Source organism: Pelobates fuscus, chromosome 5, assembly GCF_036172605.1.
Source record: "Pelobates fuscus isolate aPelFus1 chromosome 5, aPelFus1.pri, whole genome shotgun sequence".
NCBI lineage: Eukaryota > Metazoa > Chordata > Amphibia > Anura > Pelobatidae > Pelobates > Pelobates fuscus.
In genome coordinates, this window is record NC_086321.1 from 21085104 (window position 1) to 21099891 (window position 14788).

The 14788-nt window shown below is 39.3% G+C and overlaps 1 protein-coding gene across 4 annotated transcripts in view; it reads right to left on the reverse strand.

Annotated features, from left to right (window-relative positions):
• The window catches only part of FER (FER tyrosine kinase), a 185746-nt gene that overhangs the window by 159654 nt on the left and 11304 nt on the right, over window positions 1-14788 (reverse strand). For all 4 annotated transcript variants that reach the window (XM_063453639.1, XM_063453640.1, XM_063453641.1 and 1 more), the window contains exons 2-3: window positions 10639-10738; window positions 8708-8796 (exon numbers count right to left, since the gene is read on the reverse strand). The gene's annotated coding sequence lies outside the window, so the exon portion shown is untranslated. The remainder of the gene's footprint in view (window positions 1-8707; window positions 8797-10638; window positions 10739-14788) is intronic.

Sequence of the window (14788 nt, forward strand, 5' to 3'; positions counted from 1 at the left end):
CAAAGAGTAAATGTACTTCGAGGCGCTCGACGCGCGTTTCCAGCTCTTGACAAAGGCATATCGAGACGCCGAAACGCGCGTCGAGCAACCTGTTTTGCCGATGCAATTTATTTTGAACTTTACTTTGGTTTCCTTTTTGGTCTTTTCACTATTTTTTCGCTCTTATACTGGGTGCAATATGTCCTTATATACTGATATGGTCTAGTATCTTTATGGGATGATAGGGATATGTTTGAGGCTGCCTCGAAGTAGCAGTTAGTTTAGCCTTTCCACTGTGTGAGCTTGACAGTTAGTCCAGGGCTTTTTTAGGGTACTGTTGTGGCTATCATAACCGGTTCTACCGATTAATAGCACCCCTATTTTTAGTGTCCTCAACTTTTGTGCACTATATGCCCCAGAGGGCATCAAGTACTATCAGAGGAATTCCTTTGTATTATTACCCCAGTACCTGTGTATATAAGGGGTTTGTGGGTGTCTTTTTCTCTCCATAAAAAAAGAGTTCCCTACTCTATGTACATCCCCTTTATACATTTGCCCTTTATACATTCATTAGAGCGCTCCATTTCACTTGACTCACACACTATTTAGGTGTACCTACCCATTGGTAATTCTTTTACCAATTTTAATAATATCGCTCTCTTTTTTCTAATAAAGGTTTATAACCTCCCCCCTTCTATATGTTACGTCAATAATAAGAGGTATATATTTGTGAATGAATATGGACTACACCCACTATGTGTGAGTGTTTGTCCATTCCATTCTTCTTTTTCTGTTGAGAATATATGTTTGCTCGCGAATATCACCTTCTCGACATCCAAAACCCAAGAACCGAATCAGTAAAGAATACAGAGCATGCCAAGCAGATTGTGGTATAACATGCTTCTAGTAACTAGTCAATGCCACTAGGTGCTTATTGCTGGGCATATTAACCCCTTAACGATGCTCGACGGAAATTTTCCGTCAAGGCAGACCTACCCTTAAGGACACTTGACGGAAAATTTCCGTCAATTACTAAAGTTAATGCCAGATCGTCGCGATCGCGGGGTTAACGCTGTTTGCTGGGTGCCTCGGCGTTTGAGGAAGCCCAGCAACAACCAATAGCCCTGTCCCAGCACATGTGATCGCTGTGACAGCCAGTCACAGCGATCACAGTGCTGATGGTAATTCTGATCCTCCTCCCTCCACCTGTGTGTGATTAGAAGTGGAAAGAGACGGATCGTTTCAAACTTTGTGTCCCTGACAGACACAAAGTGTTTAAAAGTTAAAAAAAAAAAAAACTTCCTCCTTTACCTGTGAAAATTAACAAGGGTTTAACCCTTTGATCACTGGCAGCAGTGATCACAATACTGATCACAGTACTTTACTGAGATCAGAGTTGTTTTTTTTGTTTTTTTTTAACCCTGAGGGGTTAACTTTATTTTCTTTTTAACCCTCAGGGGTTAAATATATTTATTTATTTTTTACTATTATTTTCAGTTAATTAGTTAGCTGGGGTGGATTGAAGCTAGGGGGAATTGGGGAATCTAGCCTTAGTGTAGCTAGGAAGCTGAAACGTTTTAGAAAGTTATTAAAAAAGTTTGTAAAAGTTATTAAAAGTTTATAAAAGTATAAAAAAAGTGAAAAAAGGAAAAAAGAGGAAAACAAAGTAGTTTTTTTTAAGTCAAAGCATTTCTGCTTTGCTAGGTGTAAGCACTGTGTTTAGCGGTGATCTGATATCAGTTTTTACCCACAGGGTTTCATTTTTTAAAAAGTTTTTAGAAGTTTTAGAAAGTTTGTAAGAATTTTAAAAAAGTTAAAAAAAGTATTAAAAAAAAGTTCAGAAAACAAAAAAAGTATAAAAAAAAGTTAAAAAAACAAAACAAAAAAATACGTTATTTAGTTAAAGTTAATTTTAAGCTTTCACCATGCTTAGAAGGTTTAGTGCCGAGGAGGCATATAATATATTAGCAGCCGACTCAGAGGCAACCGACACTCCCTCAGAGAGTGCAGAGGGTGATTATGTGCCAGACACAGATGAAGAAAGTGACGATACCCCTGGCACTGCTCCTGGCACTGATATCTGGGTGCCCCCTAACAATTTTGTCCCCGACATCCCTCTGTTCACTGCGACTCCTGGTATTCAGGGAGACGTGACCAGCTATAACTCCCAGGATTTTATGGAGCTGTTCCTTGGGGATGATTTTTTAGGGCAGATAGTTACACAAACAAATATTTATGCAGCGCAGTACCTGGCACAAAATGCAACAAGTCACCTTGCCACAAAAGGGAGCTGGTACCCCACCAGTGTGCCAGAGTTAAAACAGTTCTGGGCACTAACCATGCTAATGGTAATTATGAAAAAGCCCGGCATCCGAATGTACTGGTCCAAAAACCCAGTATGCAATACTCCCATTTTCTCTCAGACCATAAGTAGGCCCAGATACGAATCAGTACTGCGTTTTCTGCACTAAATGATAATTCGAAGTGCCACCCCAAAGATTATCCGCAGTATGACAAACTTTATAAAATCCGCCCCCTAATTAACCATTTTAATAAAGAATTTGGCATAATTTAAACTCCCCAAAAGAATATATGTATTGACGAGTCCCTAATGAAATACAAGGGTAGACTGGGGTTCAAGCAATACATCCCAGCCAAAAGATCCCGGTATGGCATCAAGCTATACAAGTTATGTGAAAGTAGCAGTGGGTATGTTTATACCTTCAGAGTATATGAAGGTAAAGATAGCCACCGGGATCCCCCAGGTTGCCCTGATGTAGTTGGGACTAGCGGAAAAATAGTTTGGGATCTAATGAACCCGCTACTGAACAAGGGGCACCACCTCTACCTTGATAATTATTACAATAGCATACCCCTCCAAAAAATGCTATATTGTTTTGAGACTGTGGTCTGCGGCACTATCCGCAAGACACGCACTGGCTTCCCCAAGGCTCTGGCAGAGAAAAAAATTAAAAAGGGGGAAACGGCTGCTATATGCCAGGACGAACTGCTGGCTCTGAAATACAGAGACAAAAAGGAGGTGTTCATACTGACTACCATGCACAGTGAACACACACGCAGGGTCGCAGTCCGTGGCAGACAGGAAACAAGACGGCTGCCTGTCTGCATTAAGCAATACAATAAACACATGGGGGGAGTTGACCTGTCTGATCAACTGCTGCAGCCATATCTGATAATGAGAAAGACCAGGGCCTGGTATAAGAAAGTGGGCATTTATTTAATGCAAATGGCTACTCACAATGCATTCATCCTTTTCAAAAAGGCAAATCCTCAGCTGAAATGTACTTTTCTTACTGAAATGTTCTTTTCTCTTCAGTTTCAGCTAATTTCTGTGCTGCTCACTGAGTGCCACAGTGGGGAGCCATCAGCAGGGCCTAGCAGCAAAGATATTCAGACAGGTCACTTCTGCTTTCGGATACCACCAACCCCCCCAAAAAAAACCCCCAGAAAAGGTGCAGGCTGTGTTACCAGAGAGGCATTCGAACGGAGACCAGTTTCTACTGCCCTGATTGTCCCTCTCAGCCTGGCCTTTGTATTGGGAACTGTTTTAAATTATTTCATACTCAGGGCCAATAAATTCTCAATACAATTAATATTCTTGTTGTAGTTCTTCTGGTATTTAACCACTGACTATATATATATATATTTTTTCAGTTTTACCTTTATTTTAGTTAATTGGGGTGGATGATAGTTCCTGGGAAATTGGGGAGTTTAGTGCTAGGGGTAAAAATACAAATTAAAAAAAAGCCACAAAAAAATAAAATAACATTATTATAACATTGTTTTGTTAAAGTTCTTGTGTAAAAAGTTCAAAATACTTAGGAAGTACAGTTAGAGAATTCTGACAGCGGATTCAGAGGTGACAGACAGTGCCTCAGAGTTTGACCCAAAATGGGACATGGACCCAGCATGCAAATTCAAAGTTTGAAACAGACCTGAAATTGCTGAGTCTCAAATTTGCCCCTCCAACATCCACATATACCTGGGAAAGGTACACACGGGGGTATTGCTGTACTCAGACGACATAGCTGAGTGACATATGAAGCGTTATACTGCCGTAGCACACCTAAGGATTGTAAACTATGCAGTAAAATCTCAAAGTGTGTGTCAAAAAGGCAGAGAAAATGCTTACTACTACTAGACTAGCGAAAAAATGACTCCACCCCAAGGTTCAAAATGGGCCTTTTGAAATACCCTGGGGTGTCTACTTTAAAAAATGGTAGGCCTTTGTGGGAAAGTTTGAATAAGCAACCTGCTATTAGAACCCAAAATGAGTCATAAACCTATAAAATTCTGTAAAAACTGAAATGGTCAAGTCTCCAATATGGCAGTGTAGCGTCAGGAAATACCTGACGTATCGTTTTACTCACAGGAGATAGCTCAGCATAATTTAGGTTGTTTGATCATATTGGAACATATCAAATATACAAAATGCCCAGCACAAATGTAACGCATAAGTAAAAAATTCGAAAAATATTTTTTTACCACAAACTGACATATAATGGTGAAAAAATGGCGACATGTTAAGGCACAATATATGCCATATGAGATACCCTGGAGTGTCTACTTTCACAAATGGTAGGCCTTTTTGCGGTTATTGAAACAGTCAAACTGCTATAATGGCCAAAATTTAAACATAAGCCCTGCAAATTCGTCTCTCAAAATTCTACTCTAAAAACTGAAATGGTCAGGTCTCCTTTATGGCACTGTAGCGTCACTAAATAGTGTCAATGACATACATTGGGGGTATTGTTTTACTCAGAAGACTTAGCTGAGCATAATTAGAGGTGTTTGATCATAGTGGAACATATCAAATATACAAAATGCCCAGCACAAATGTAATGCTTAAGGAAAAAATGCGGAAAATATTTTTTTAACTTTGGCATATAATGGTGAATAAATGGTGACCCGTTAAGGCAAAATATATGCCATATGAGATACCATGGAGTGTCTACTTTCACGAATGGAAGGCCTTTGTGTGGTCATTTGAACAACCAAACTACTATAATGCCCCAAAATAAGACATAGGTCCATTAAATCCATCTTTGAATTTTCTAACTGTAGAAACTGAAATAGTCTGGCCTCTTATATTTCATTGTAGCTTCCCAAAATAGTGGCAAAGGCATACAAGGGGGGTATTGTTGTACTCAGCAGATGTTGCTGAACACAAAATGGGATTTGGACCAGGAATAGCACACAGCAGCTTTACAAAATACACATTTAAAAAACCTTGTTATATGTGTGTATTTCAAAAAACAGAAAAAACACAATTTTACTACAATATGTAGCAGAGATTGGTGGGAAAATGGCTATTTAAAAAGTGTCAAAATACCCTTAAATAAATAGCCTGTGATGTCTTCTTTATATAAATATATACTTTTGTGTAGCAATTTTGTTTTCTGTGACAGCTGTCAAACTTACAAGTCAAACATACCAACTTCTAAAAAAAATTCACATTAAAATTTTATTTTACTCCTTGTATTTTGTGACCTTTAACTTAAAATAAGCTGAAATCCTTTACATATTATGCACTTTGAAAAACAAGACACTTAAATGAATTTATTTTGAATTACTTTTCCTAAGCTGGACATATTATGCACACACTATTATTGCCAAAACTGTGAAAAATATATATTTTTTTTTCATTTTTTAATGTTTTTTAATAATAAATTAGATTTTCTATATGCATAAGTCACATCATAGTAAAGCCCATCTTGTCCTTTAAAAAACGATATATAATATGTGTTGATTCAATAAATGAGAGCGATGCAAATTGCAGTTGAACACAAACAGCAAAGAATTCAAAAATAGCTTGAGTCCTTAAGGGTATGTCCAGCTTCTGAAGCTGCGTCCTTAAGGGGTTAAGCATAGTAGAGGAAAATATCTGCGAGTGACATGCTAGGCCAACTGATCTGTTGCTGCATCTAGAGTTGAGCTTTTGCTAGGATAATCGTTGTCAAGAAAGGGTTAATATAAGAAAGCAAAAGAAAACAGAAGAAAACACGCTGGTATCAGAAAACATAGGAAAACATGTTGGTATCGGTAGCCTAAGATACTGAACGAGATCACACACTTTAGACTGCAAGATATAATAGATTATGTTAACGAGTCTTCTAATCTCAGTAGGCAAAGGAGGCAAAACTAGTCCTGCAAAAGCCATAGCAATTTATTTTATATTAAAAAACTTTTGTTGTAGTTACAGTAATTGACACTCCAAGCAGTATACAAAACCTCAACTTTTCCCACATTTTATGATGTGTCTCCTCCACCCCCAATGCCTGTACTTCAGAACTCAACTAATAGGAATAAAGGAAAAAAATGCAACTTTCATTCAAAGTCCTGAGAGGGAACGACAAGGAATTCGGTAAGTAAAGGTTTTCAATATATTTTTATTCAATTCGTTGAGTTTTTGTCCATGTTTTTTTTACCTGTATTATCTATCTCAAGAGTGTCTTTCAGTGCAAATTTAGCACCATTATTTTATCGCTGACAAAGGTTTGAGACTTAAAAACGCACTTCTTCAAGAAAGCATATCAATTAAACTGTTAGCAGGTTTTTATCCCCCACCCCAATGACTGCTCTCTTGCAACTGTCCTGCAAAATTACCTACTAAGCCCTCAGTGAATACTTTTCTAACAACCTACTTCGTACCCTTTGTGTCACTATACCCCACTCCTTCTAGAATGTTAGCTCATTGAGCAGGGCCCTGCACCTCTTTGTCTCTGTACGTCCAGTTGTCTGGTTACAATTACATATGATCACAATATGGTAAATTTTGAAATAAATTCAAAAAAGCAAAAGCACGTGGGGTATATTAAAACGTATAATTTTTAAAAAGCCAATTTTAATAAGATTAGGGCAGCTCTAAAACATATCGACTGGTATAACCTCCTTAGTGATAAAAACACTGAGGAAAAATGGAAACTATTCAAACAAATATTAGAAAGGTACATTTCACAGTATGTACCATTGAGTAATAAATATAAAAGAAACAGATTAAAACCAGTGTGGCTTAGTAGAGAAGTAAAACAAGAGATTAAAAATAGGAAAAGGGCATTTAACGCATTTAAATCGGACAAATCAGAGGCATCCTATATAAGATATAAGGAAGCCAATAATACTTGCAAAAAGGCAATTAAAGTGGCTAAACTAGAAAATGAGAAATTGATAGCCAAAGAATGCAAAACCAACCCCCACATTTTTTTCAAGTACATCAATTCTAAAAAAAACAAAAAATGAAAGTGTAGGTACACTGAAAACAGAGAGTGGTCTGTTAGTTAATGAAGACCAGGAAAAGGCAGACATTTTAAATAACTATTTTTCTTCAGTATATATTAATGAGTATCATACGGCAAGAGAAAAGCAAATTATTGTTGCAACAAACTTGCAGATAACTTGTGATTGGTAAATTTTCAAGCTGGACAAAAGTGGTAAGTGGTGTCCCTCAGGGTTCGGTTTTGGGACCACTTCTATTTAACATATTTATAAATGATCTTGAAATGGGCATTTAAAGCCATGTATCAGTGTTTGCAGATGACACAAAACTTTGTAAAGTAATAAAATGTGAGCAGGATATTGCCTTGCTGAAGAGGGATTTGGATAGATTGGGGGACTGGGCACTAAAATGGCAGATGAAATTTAACGTAGAGAAATGCAAAGTTAAGCACTTCGGGGTTAAGAATGCACAAGCAATTTACACCCTAAATGGTAGTGAACCAGGGATAACCACACACGAGAAGGAAGGATTTGGGAAATGTTTTAAACAGCAAATTAGGCAGCAATATGCAATGTCAATCTGCCGTTGCTAAGGCCAGTAAGGTTTTGTCATGTATAAATAGGGGCATAAATTCTCGAGATGGAAATATAATTTTGCCTCTTTATAAATCGCTGGTGAGACCACACCTTGAATATGCTGTGCAATTTTGGGCGCCTGTTCTAAAGAAAGATATCATGGCACTAAAAAAAGTGCAGAGACGAGCTACAAAATTGATAAAAGGAATGGAGCATTTTAGAAAAGAAAAGTTAAAAAAAATTAAAATCTCTTTAGTTTGGAAAAACGATGCCTGAGAGGGGAGATGATAACATTATACAAATATATTCGGGGCCAGTACAAACCATTATCTTGAAATCTATTCATAAACAGGGCTATACATTGGACACGATGTCACACATTTACGCTGGAAGAAAGGAGATTTCATCTAAGGCAAAGAAAAGGTTTTTTTACAGTAAGAGCAATAAGGATATGGAATTCTCTGCCTGAAGAGGTGGTTTTGCCAGAGTCTATAAAGATGTTTAAACTGCAATTGGATAAATACTTGCAAAAACACAGCATACAGGGATATAATTTCTAATTAGTGGGGTAATAGCTGCTTGATCCAAGGAGACATCTGACTGCTATTTTGGGGTCAAGAATGAATTTTTTCCTAGTTTGTTGCAAAATTGGAAGTGCTTCAGACTGGGTTTTTTGCCTTCTTTTGGATCAACAGCAAAAACATATGTGAGGAAGGCTGATGGACACAAGTCTCTCTTCCGCTATGTAACTATGTAACATGTCTGTTAGTCCACCCATTGTACAGCACTATGGAATCTGATGGCGCTATATAAATAATACAATAATAAATGTAAAAACTAGTAATTTCTTATTTCTAAAACACTTTTATTTATTTCTTTTTGTAGAAAAAAACTCCCAAAAAAACACCACACTTACATTTTGCTACTTTTTCAACTGCAGTCACACTCTGGGCTCTGGTATCCCACTGTACTGGCAAAGCAGACCCTTGTCCAGCTACACAAGTGCTGTCAAGAAACAAAAAAATTTTAATTAAACCGATTTGCATCACAAACTATTTACAAGATTTCGCAAAAAAAATATCTACACCACAATACCAACATTTCACATTCTGCTACAAAAAAAGGAAAAACACTTTTTGCTTCTCAAACACAATAAACTGATGTTATCTTTGCAGATGCACGCCCTTTTATTCTGACCGTGCATGATCACATCAGGCTTTGGGTACACTGTCTTATCCATCCAATCAGAGGAAGCTAGTGGTGATGGTCAGCAAAGCAGTTTTTTTGTGGGGGATGTAGAAGCCTGTGAGTTTCAGACCGCAGGATGTCAGAACCTAACACAGGATATAACGCGAACATGCATCTCAAAAACCATCATTGACCTCGATTTTCAAGGCAAAGGCAAAAAAACAATTTAGTGGCAGATTAAAGGGGCACTTTAGACACCTTTTTAAATCGGTTAGACAAATATCTAGAACTCTCCCAGAGCATCGAACTGAAAACCCCGGAAAGTACAGAAGACTCACATTTGCATTATCTGTGGAAATCTGTCATACCTTGGCCAGTAATGATAGGACGTGATTGCTAGGGATAGGTAAACACAAAACTCGTAGCCCACACTGCCATCCAACACTTGATATCAAAGTATAAGACAGCGCCTACAACCCAACAGCATTGTAACAATACTACTATATGAGCATTCGTTGTTATGGTTCCACATTAAGACACAAAAGACTTTGATAGAAGTTTTGTTATAAAGAGGGGCCCCTGGGCAACAGCTGTCTTGGTTTTTTTTCTCTGGTTTCTTACTTCTGGGTGTATATGGGGGTGGGATGGAAAGCAACATTAAATTCACAGATCTTCACTAAATAGGGACCTGAAAACAAAATTGCAAGATTCAGGAAAAACTGCGACTAAAAGTTTTTTAGATTTACATTGCAAGGTTTTTCAGAGAAAAGGCACTTTTTACATTGCTGTCTAGGAACACCTCTAGTGACAGCCACTCAGACGGCTGATAAGGGGTGTCCTGAGCCAGTGCAGCACGCAGTGCAGTCCTCCACACTCTGCAAGGAGGCGATTATTGTTTCCTATAGGAAAGCTTTGGATTGGCTGAGATCATTATATTTGATGAGGACATCCAGCGTTAGACGACCAAACGTCTGGTAGACAGCCAGTAAAGGTGGAGTTCACTCTCAGAGGTAATCATTGCAGTTTATTAAAAGCTGCAATACTTACCTTTGCACGGTTAAGGGACCTGGGACACTACAGCCAGACCACTTCAATGAGCACGTCAATGAAATAATAATTAAAAGAAAATACAAAACCTACTACTAGAGAGACTATTCTTTTTGAGTTTACACTAATATTCAATAAGTGATGATGAGAAGAATATATAATATTTAACTAACAGAGGGTTGAGCAATGTTAGCAAGACTAGTACTCACACATAGTGTAAATGTAGAATATGGTTTTTACCCAGTTTAATGTGATACACAGCATACACATCTCTCTGTTTATCATAAACTAAAATACGGTTTAACAATGCTTTCATTTTTAATTGTCTGGAAAAAAATAACATTTCCAGACTGTTTCCTTTTTTCCCCTCTTCACAATAATCAACAATTACATCCTTCCCTTCTTTGAAATGTGTTTTTAGCTTGCCTAGCTACAAAGCAGACGTGTATATATATATTCCAACGTTTAGGGAGCAGGAGTGTAATGCACCCTACACTAGTTTAGATTCCTTGATTTAAAACATAAAATAAAAACAAAAAAGGCTAAACACAGCCACTGAGATTGTTGTAGTGAAACGTGATGGCACAGTTTGCTTTCTGTAAGGCACAGTACCTAATTCATTCATTTCCTTGTATGTTAAAGAAGGTGTATTCAGAGCCGGGGGCAATTCGATGCTGCAGGCCACAGAATCCGGTTTGCAAAAAAATATTTTCTGCAGACAGAAGAATGCAAAAGTCAGATACATCCGTTCAAAGAGTCTTGCTTTAGGCTATGCATATACATTATAATGAACACAATGCATTACTGACAGGCACATATTTTCCAAACAACTCAATATTAGCAGCATCTTCAAAGGTATAATTGTAATGAACGAACAGGCTATGAATCAGTGTAAAAGGAACAATCTATAAAATTGAAAAAAAAATAAAAAATGAAATAAAACATAACAATTTAGTAGATGCCCCTCTATATAATTTGTTTTGTGCATTTTCTTTAGGGATATATGAAATCCTGGCTTGCAATATTTATTTATAAATAAAATATTTTACCAGGAAGGATACACTGAGATTTCTCTTGTTTTCAAGTACCTCCTGCATATCTATTATCTGCAGCTACTGTTGGCTCTGCCCTTCTTTCCCAACACAGACTTTCTGTGGCTGTCCAATCACAGACTTCTTAATGAGTTGTATTACAGTTCATTGACAAGTCTTTGCACGGCCAATTGCCTGCCAATTGGGTTTAGCTCCACGGAATTAAAACTACCAACAAGCAGCAGGACCGGTTGTCTGATTGACAGCCAGCAGGAGTAACAACGTTCATTGATAAAAGTGCTGATTTCTATTACAATTAGCTCTATAAAAGGTTAGTCCAATTTTTTTTTCCTCGAATAATGCCCTATTTAAAATTAAAAAAAACGCAGGACACATCAGCATTTTGTGTGTTTCTCGAGTGTTTCTTTAAGTAATAGAAAGCGCATTTCAGCACTTTATGTGTTTGGAGTATTCCTTTAAACGGTCTTTTAAAACGGTAATTTTAACGGTATCCACCGAATGCTGGTCATAACATTTTCCTATCAGAAGCTCCCACACAAACCGCTGAATATCACTGCACTGAACAATATGTAAATCAAAGTAGCAACAGCATGCTAACTGGGAATTAAAGAGCTGAAAGGAATATATTCTCCTCTAGGTTAGCTCAGTTGCTGATCCAAATATTAAAATATCTTGCAGGATAACACCTTAGGTGCCTGCTGCTTAAAATAAAGAGAAAAAAACAGAGAATACAAAACAAAACATTGGGTATCGGGGCTCTGTTTATTAAACATTCATCACTTCTGATAAATAGAACCAACATGAATCCCTACTTACAAAAACATCTCCCTGTTAGAAGAAATATTACACACATGCAACAAAGAAGCAAGTTGTGGAGTGTCCAAATATTTTTTAAACCACAAGTTGTCGCTTGGTCTGTATATCCTCATCTTCTCAGATATATGCAAATTAAAAGGGACACTCCAGGCACCAAAACTATTTCATCTAAATGAAGATGTTATGAATCCAGGAGGCCCCCACGGACACTCTTAACTCAAGGGGTTAAACAGTTTTGAAAAGTTTCCTCCAGCAGCGATCTCAGCTCACCCCCTGGCAGCATCTGGCTTCTCAAATAAAGGGACACTGCTGATTGGCTGAGAGCGGCCATCTAATGCTCTCAGCCGATCAGTGACTCCCCATACACTAAACCGGTTTGGAAAAGATGACTGGGGAGTCGCTGATTGGCTGAGACTCTCAGCAGCACCCCTGCCCGGCGGCACTCCGCACCTCCTGAAAGTGACGTTTAAGAACACAGAGGCTACCTGGGGAGGGGGAGTGGACATCACCATTTGAGGCAATTTAGGATTAAATTGTTCGAAAACAGTTTAACCTCTTGAGCTAAGAGTGCCCCAGGGGGGCCCCCTGGCACCATGGCAACTTCAGTTAGATGTTTTCGTGTCCGCTTAATTTGATTTTGCACATTTTATGACTAAAATTAAAAAGTAACAAACTGGTAACATATTATTAACTTACTGTGCATACATGTCACCTAGCTAGAAAGCTGGGAGACAGCACTTAAAGAGTGCACTAAGAGTTGCAGTGGCTATGGTGCTCCAAGTGCCCCTTTAAACACTTTACTACCAAACACATTTTGCTTGAAAAAATTTAGTATTTCATTTATTTGAAACATGGTTTGTAGCTAGCACATAAACATATGACACCACAGCAATTTTTATTTACAAATTGCTTTTCGGATAAAGTAAAAAATAAAGATTATGAACATTTAAACCATTTCTATTTATTCTCTCTGTCAGTCAGAGAGTGAGTGAGTGTGTCAGTCAGTCAGTCAGTCAGAGAGTGAGTGAGTCAGTGAGTCAGTCAGAGAGTGAGTCAGTCAGAGAGATTGAGTGAGTGTGTCAGTCAGAGTGATTGAGTGAGTGTGTCAGTCAGTCAGAGTGATTGAGTGTGTCAGTTAGTCAGAGAGTGAGTGAGTGTGTCAGTCAGTCAGAGAGTGAGTGAGTGAGTGAGTGTGTCAGTCAGTCAGAGAGTGAGTGAGTGAGTGAGTGTGTCAGTCAGTCAGAGAGTGAGTGAGTGAGTGAGTGTGTCAGTCAGTCAGAGAGTGAGTGAGTGAGTGAGTGTCAGTCAGTCAGAGAGTGAGTGAGTGTCAGTCAGTCAGAGAGTGAGTGAGTGTCAGTCAGTCAGAGAGTGAGTGAGTGTCAGTCAGTCAGAGAGTGAGTGAGTGTCAGTCAGTCAGAGAGTGAGTGAGTGTCAGTCAGTCAGAGAGTGAGTGAGTGTCAGTCAGTCAGAGAGTGAGTGAGTGTCAGTCAGTCAGAGAGTGAGTGAGTGTCAGTCAGTCAGAGAGTGAGTGAGTGTCAGTCAGTCAGAGAGTGAGTGAGTGTCAGTCAGTCAGAGAGTGAGTGAGTGTCAGTCAGTCAGAGAGTGAGTGAGTGTCAGTCAGTCAGAGAGTGAGTGGGTGAGTGTGTCAGTCAGTCAGAGAGTGAGTGAGTGTCAGTCAGTCAGAGAGTGAGTGAGTGTCAGTCAGTCAGAGAGTGAGTGAGTGTCAGTCAGTCAGAGAGTGAGTGAGTGTCAGTCAGTCAGAGAGTGAGTGAGTGTGTCAGTCAGTCAGAGAGTGAGTGAGTGAGTGTCAGTCAGTCAGAGAGTGAGTGAGTGAGTGTCAGTCAGTCAGAGAGTGAGTGAGTGAGTGTTAGTCAGTCAGAGAGTGAGTGAGTGTGTCAGTCAGTCAGAGAGTGAGTGAGTGAGTGTCAGTCAGTCAGAGAGTGAGTGAGTGTGTCAGTCAGTCAGAGAGTGAGTGAGTGTGTCAGTCAGTCAGAGAGTGAGTGTGTCAGTCAGTCAGAGAGTGAGTGAGTGAGTGTGTCAGTCAGTCAGAGAGTGAGTGAGTGAGTGAGTGAGTGTGTACGTCAGTCAGAGAGTGAGTGAGTGAGTGAGTGTGTCAGTCAGAGAGTGAGTGTGTCAGTCAGAGAGTGAGTGTGTCAGTCAGAGAGTGAGTGTGTCAGTCAGAGAGTGAGTGAGTGTGTCAGTCAGAGAGTGAGTGAGTGTGTCAGTCAGTGAGTGAGTGAGTGTGTCAGTCAGTGAGTGAGTGAGTGTGTCAGTCAGTGAGTGAGTGTGTCAGTCAGAGAGTGAGTGAGTGTCAGTCAGTGAGTGAGTGTGTCAGTCAGAGAGTGAGTGAGTGTGTCAGTCAGAGAGTGAGTGAGTGTGTCAGTCAGAGAGTGAGTGAGTGTGTCAGTCAGAGAGTGAGTGAGTGTGTCAGTCAGAGAGTGAGTGAGTGTCTGTCAGTCAGAGAGTGAGTGAGTGTCTGTCAGTCAGAGAGTGAGTGAGTGTCTGTCAGTCAGAGAGTGAGTGAGTGTCTGTCAGTCAGAGAGTGAGTGAGTGTCTGTCAGTCAGAGAGTGAGTGAGTGTCTGTCAGTCAGAGAGTGAGTGAGTGTCTGTCAGTCAGAGAGTGAGTGAGTGTCTGTCAGTCAGAGAGTGAGTGAGTGTCTGTCAGTCAGAGAGTGAGTGAGTGTCTGTCAGTCAGAGAGTGAGTGAGTGTCTGTCAGTCAGAGAGTGAGTGAGTGTCTGTTAGTCAGAGAGTGAGTGAGTGTCTGTCAGTCAGAGAGTGAGTGAGTGAGTGTCTGTCAGTCAGAGAGTGAGTGAGTGAGTGTCTGTCAGTCAGAGAGTGAGTGAGTGTCTGTCAGTCAGAGAGTGAGTGAGTGTCTGTCAGTCAGAGAGTGAGT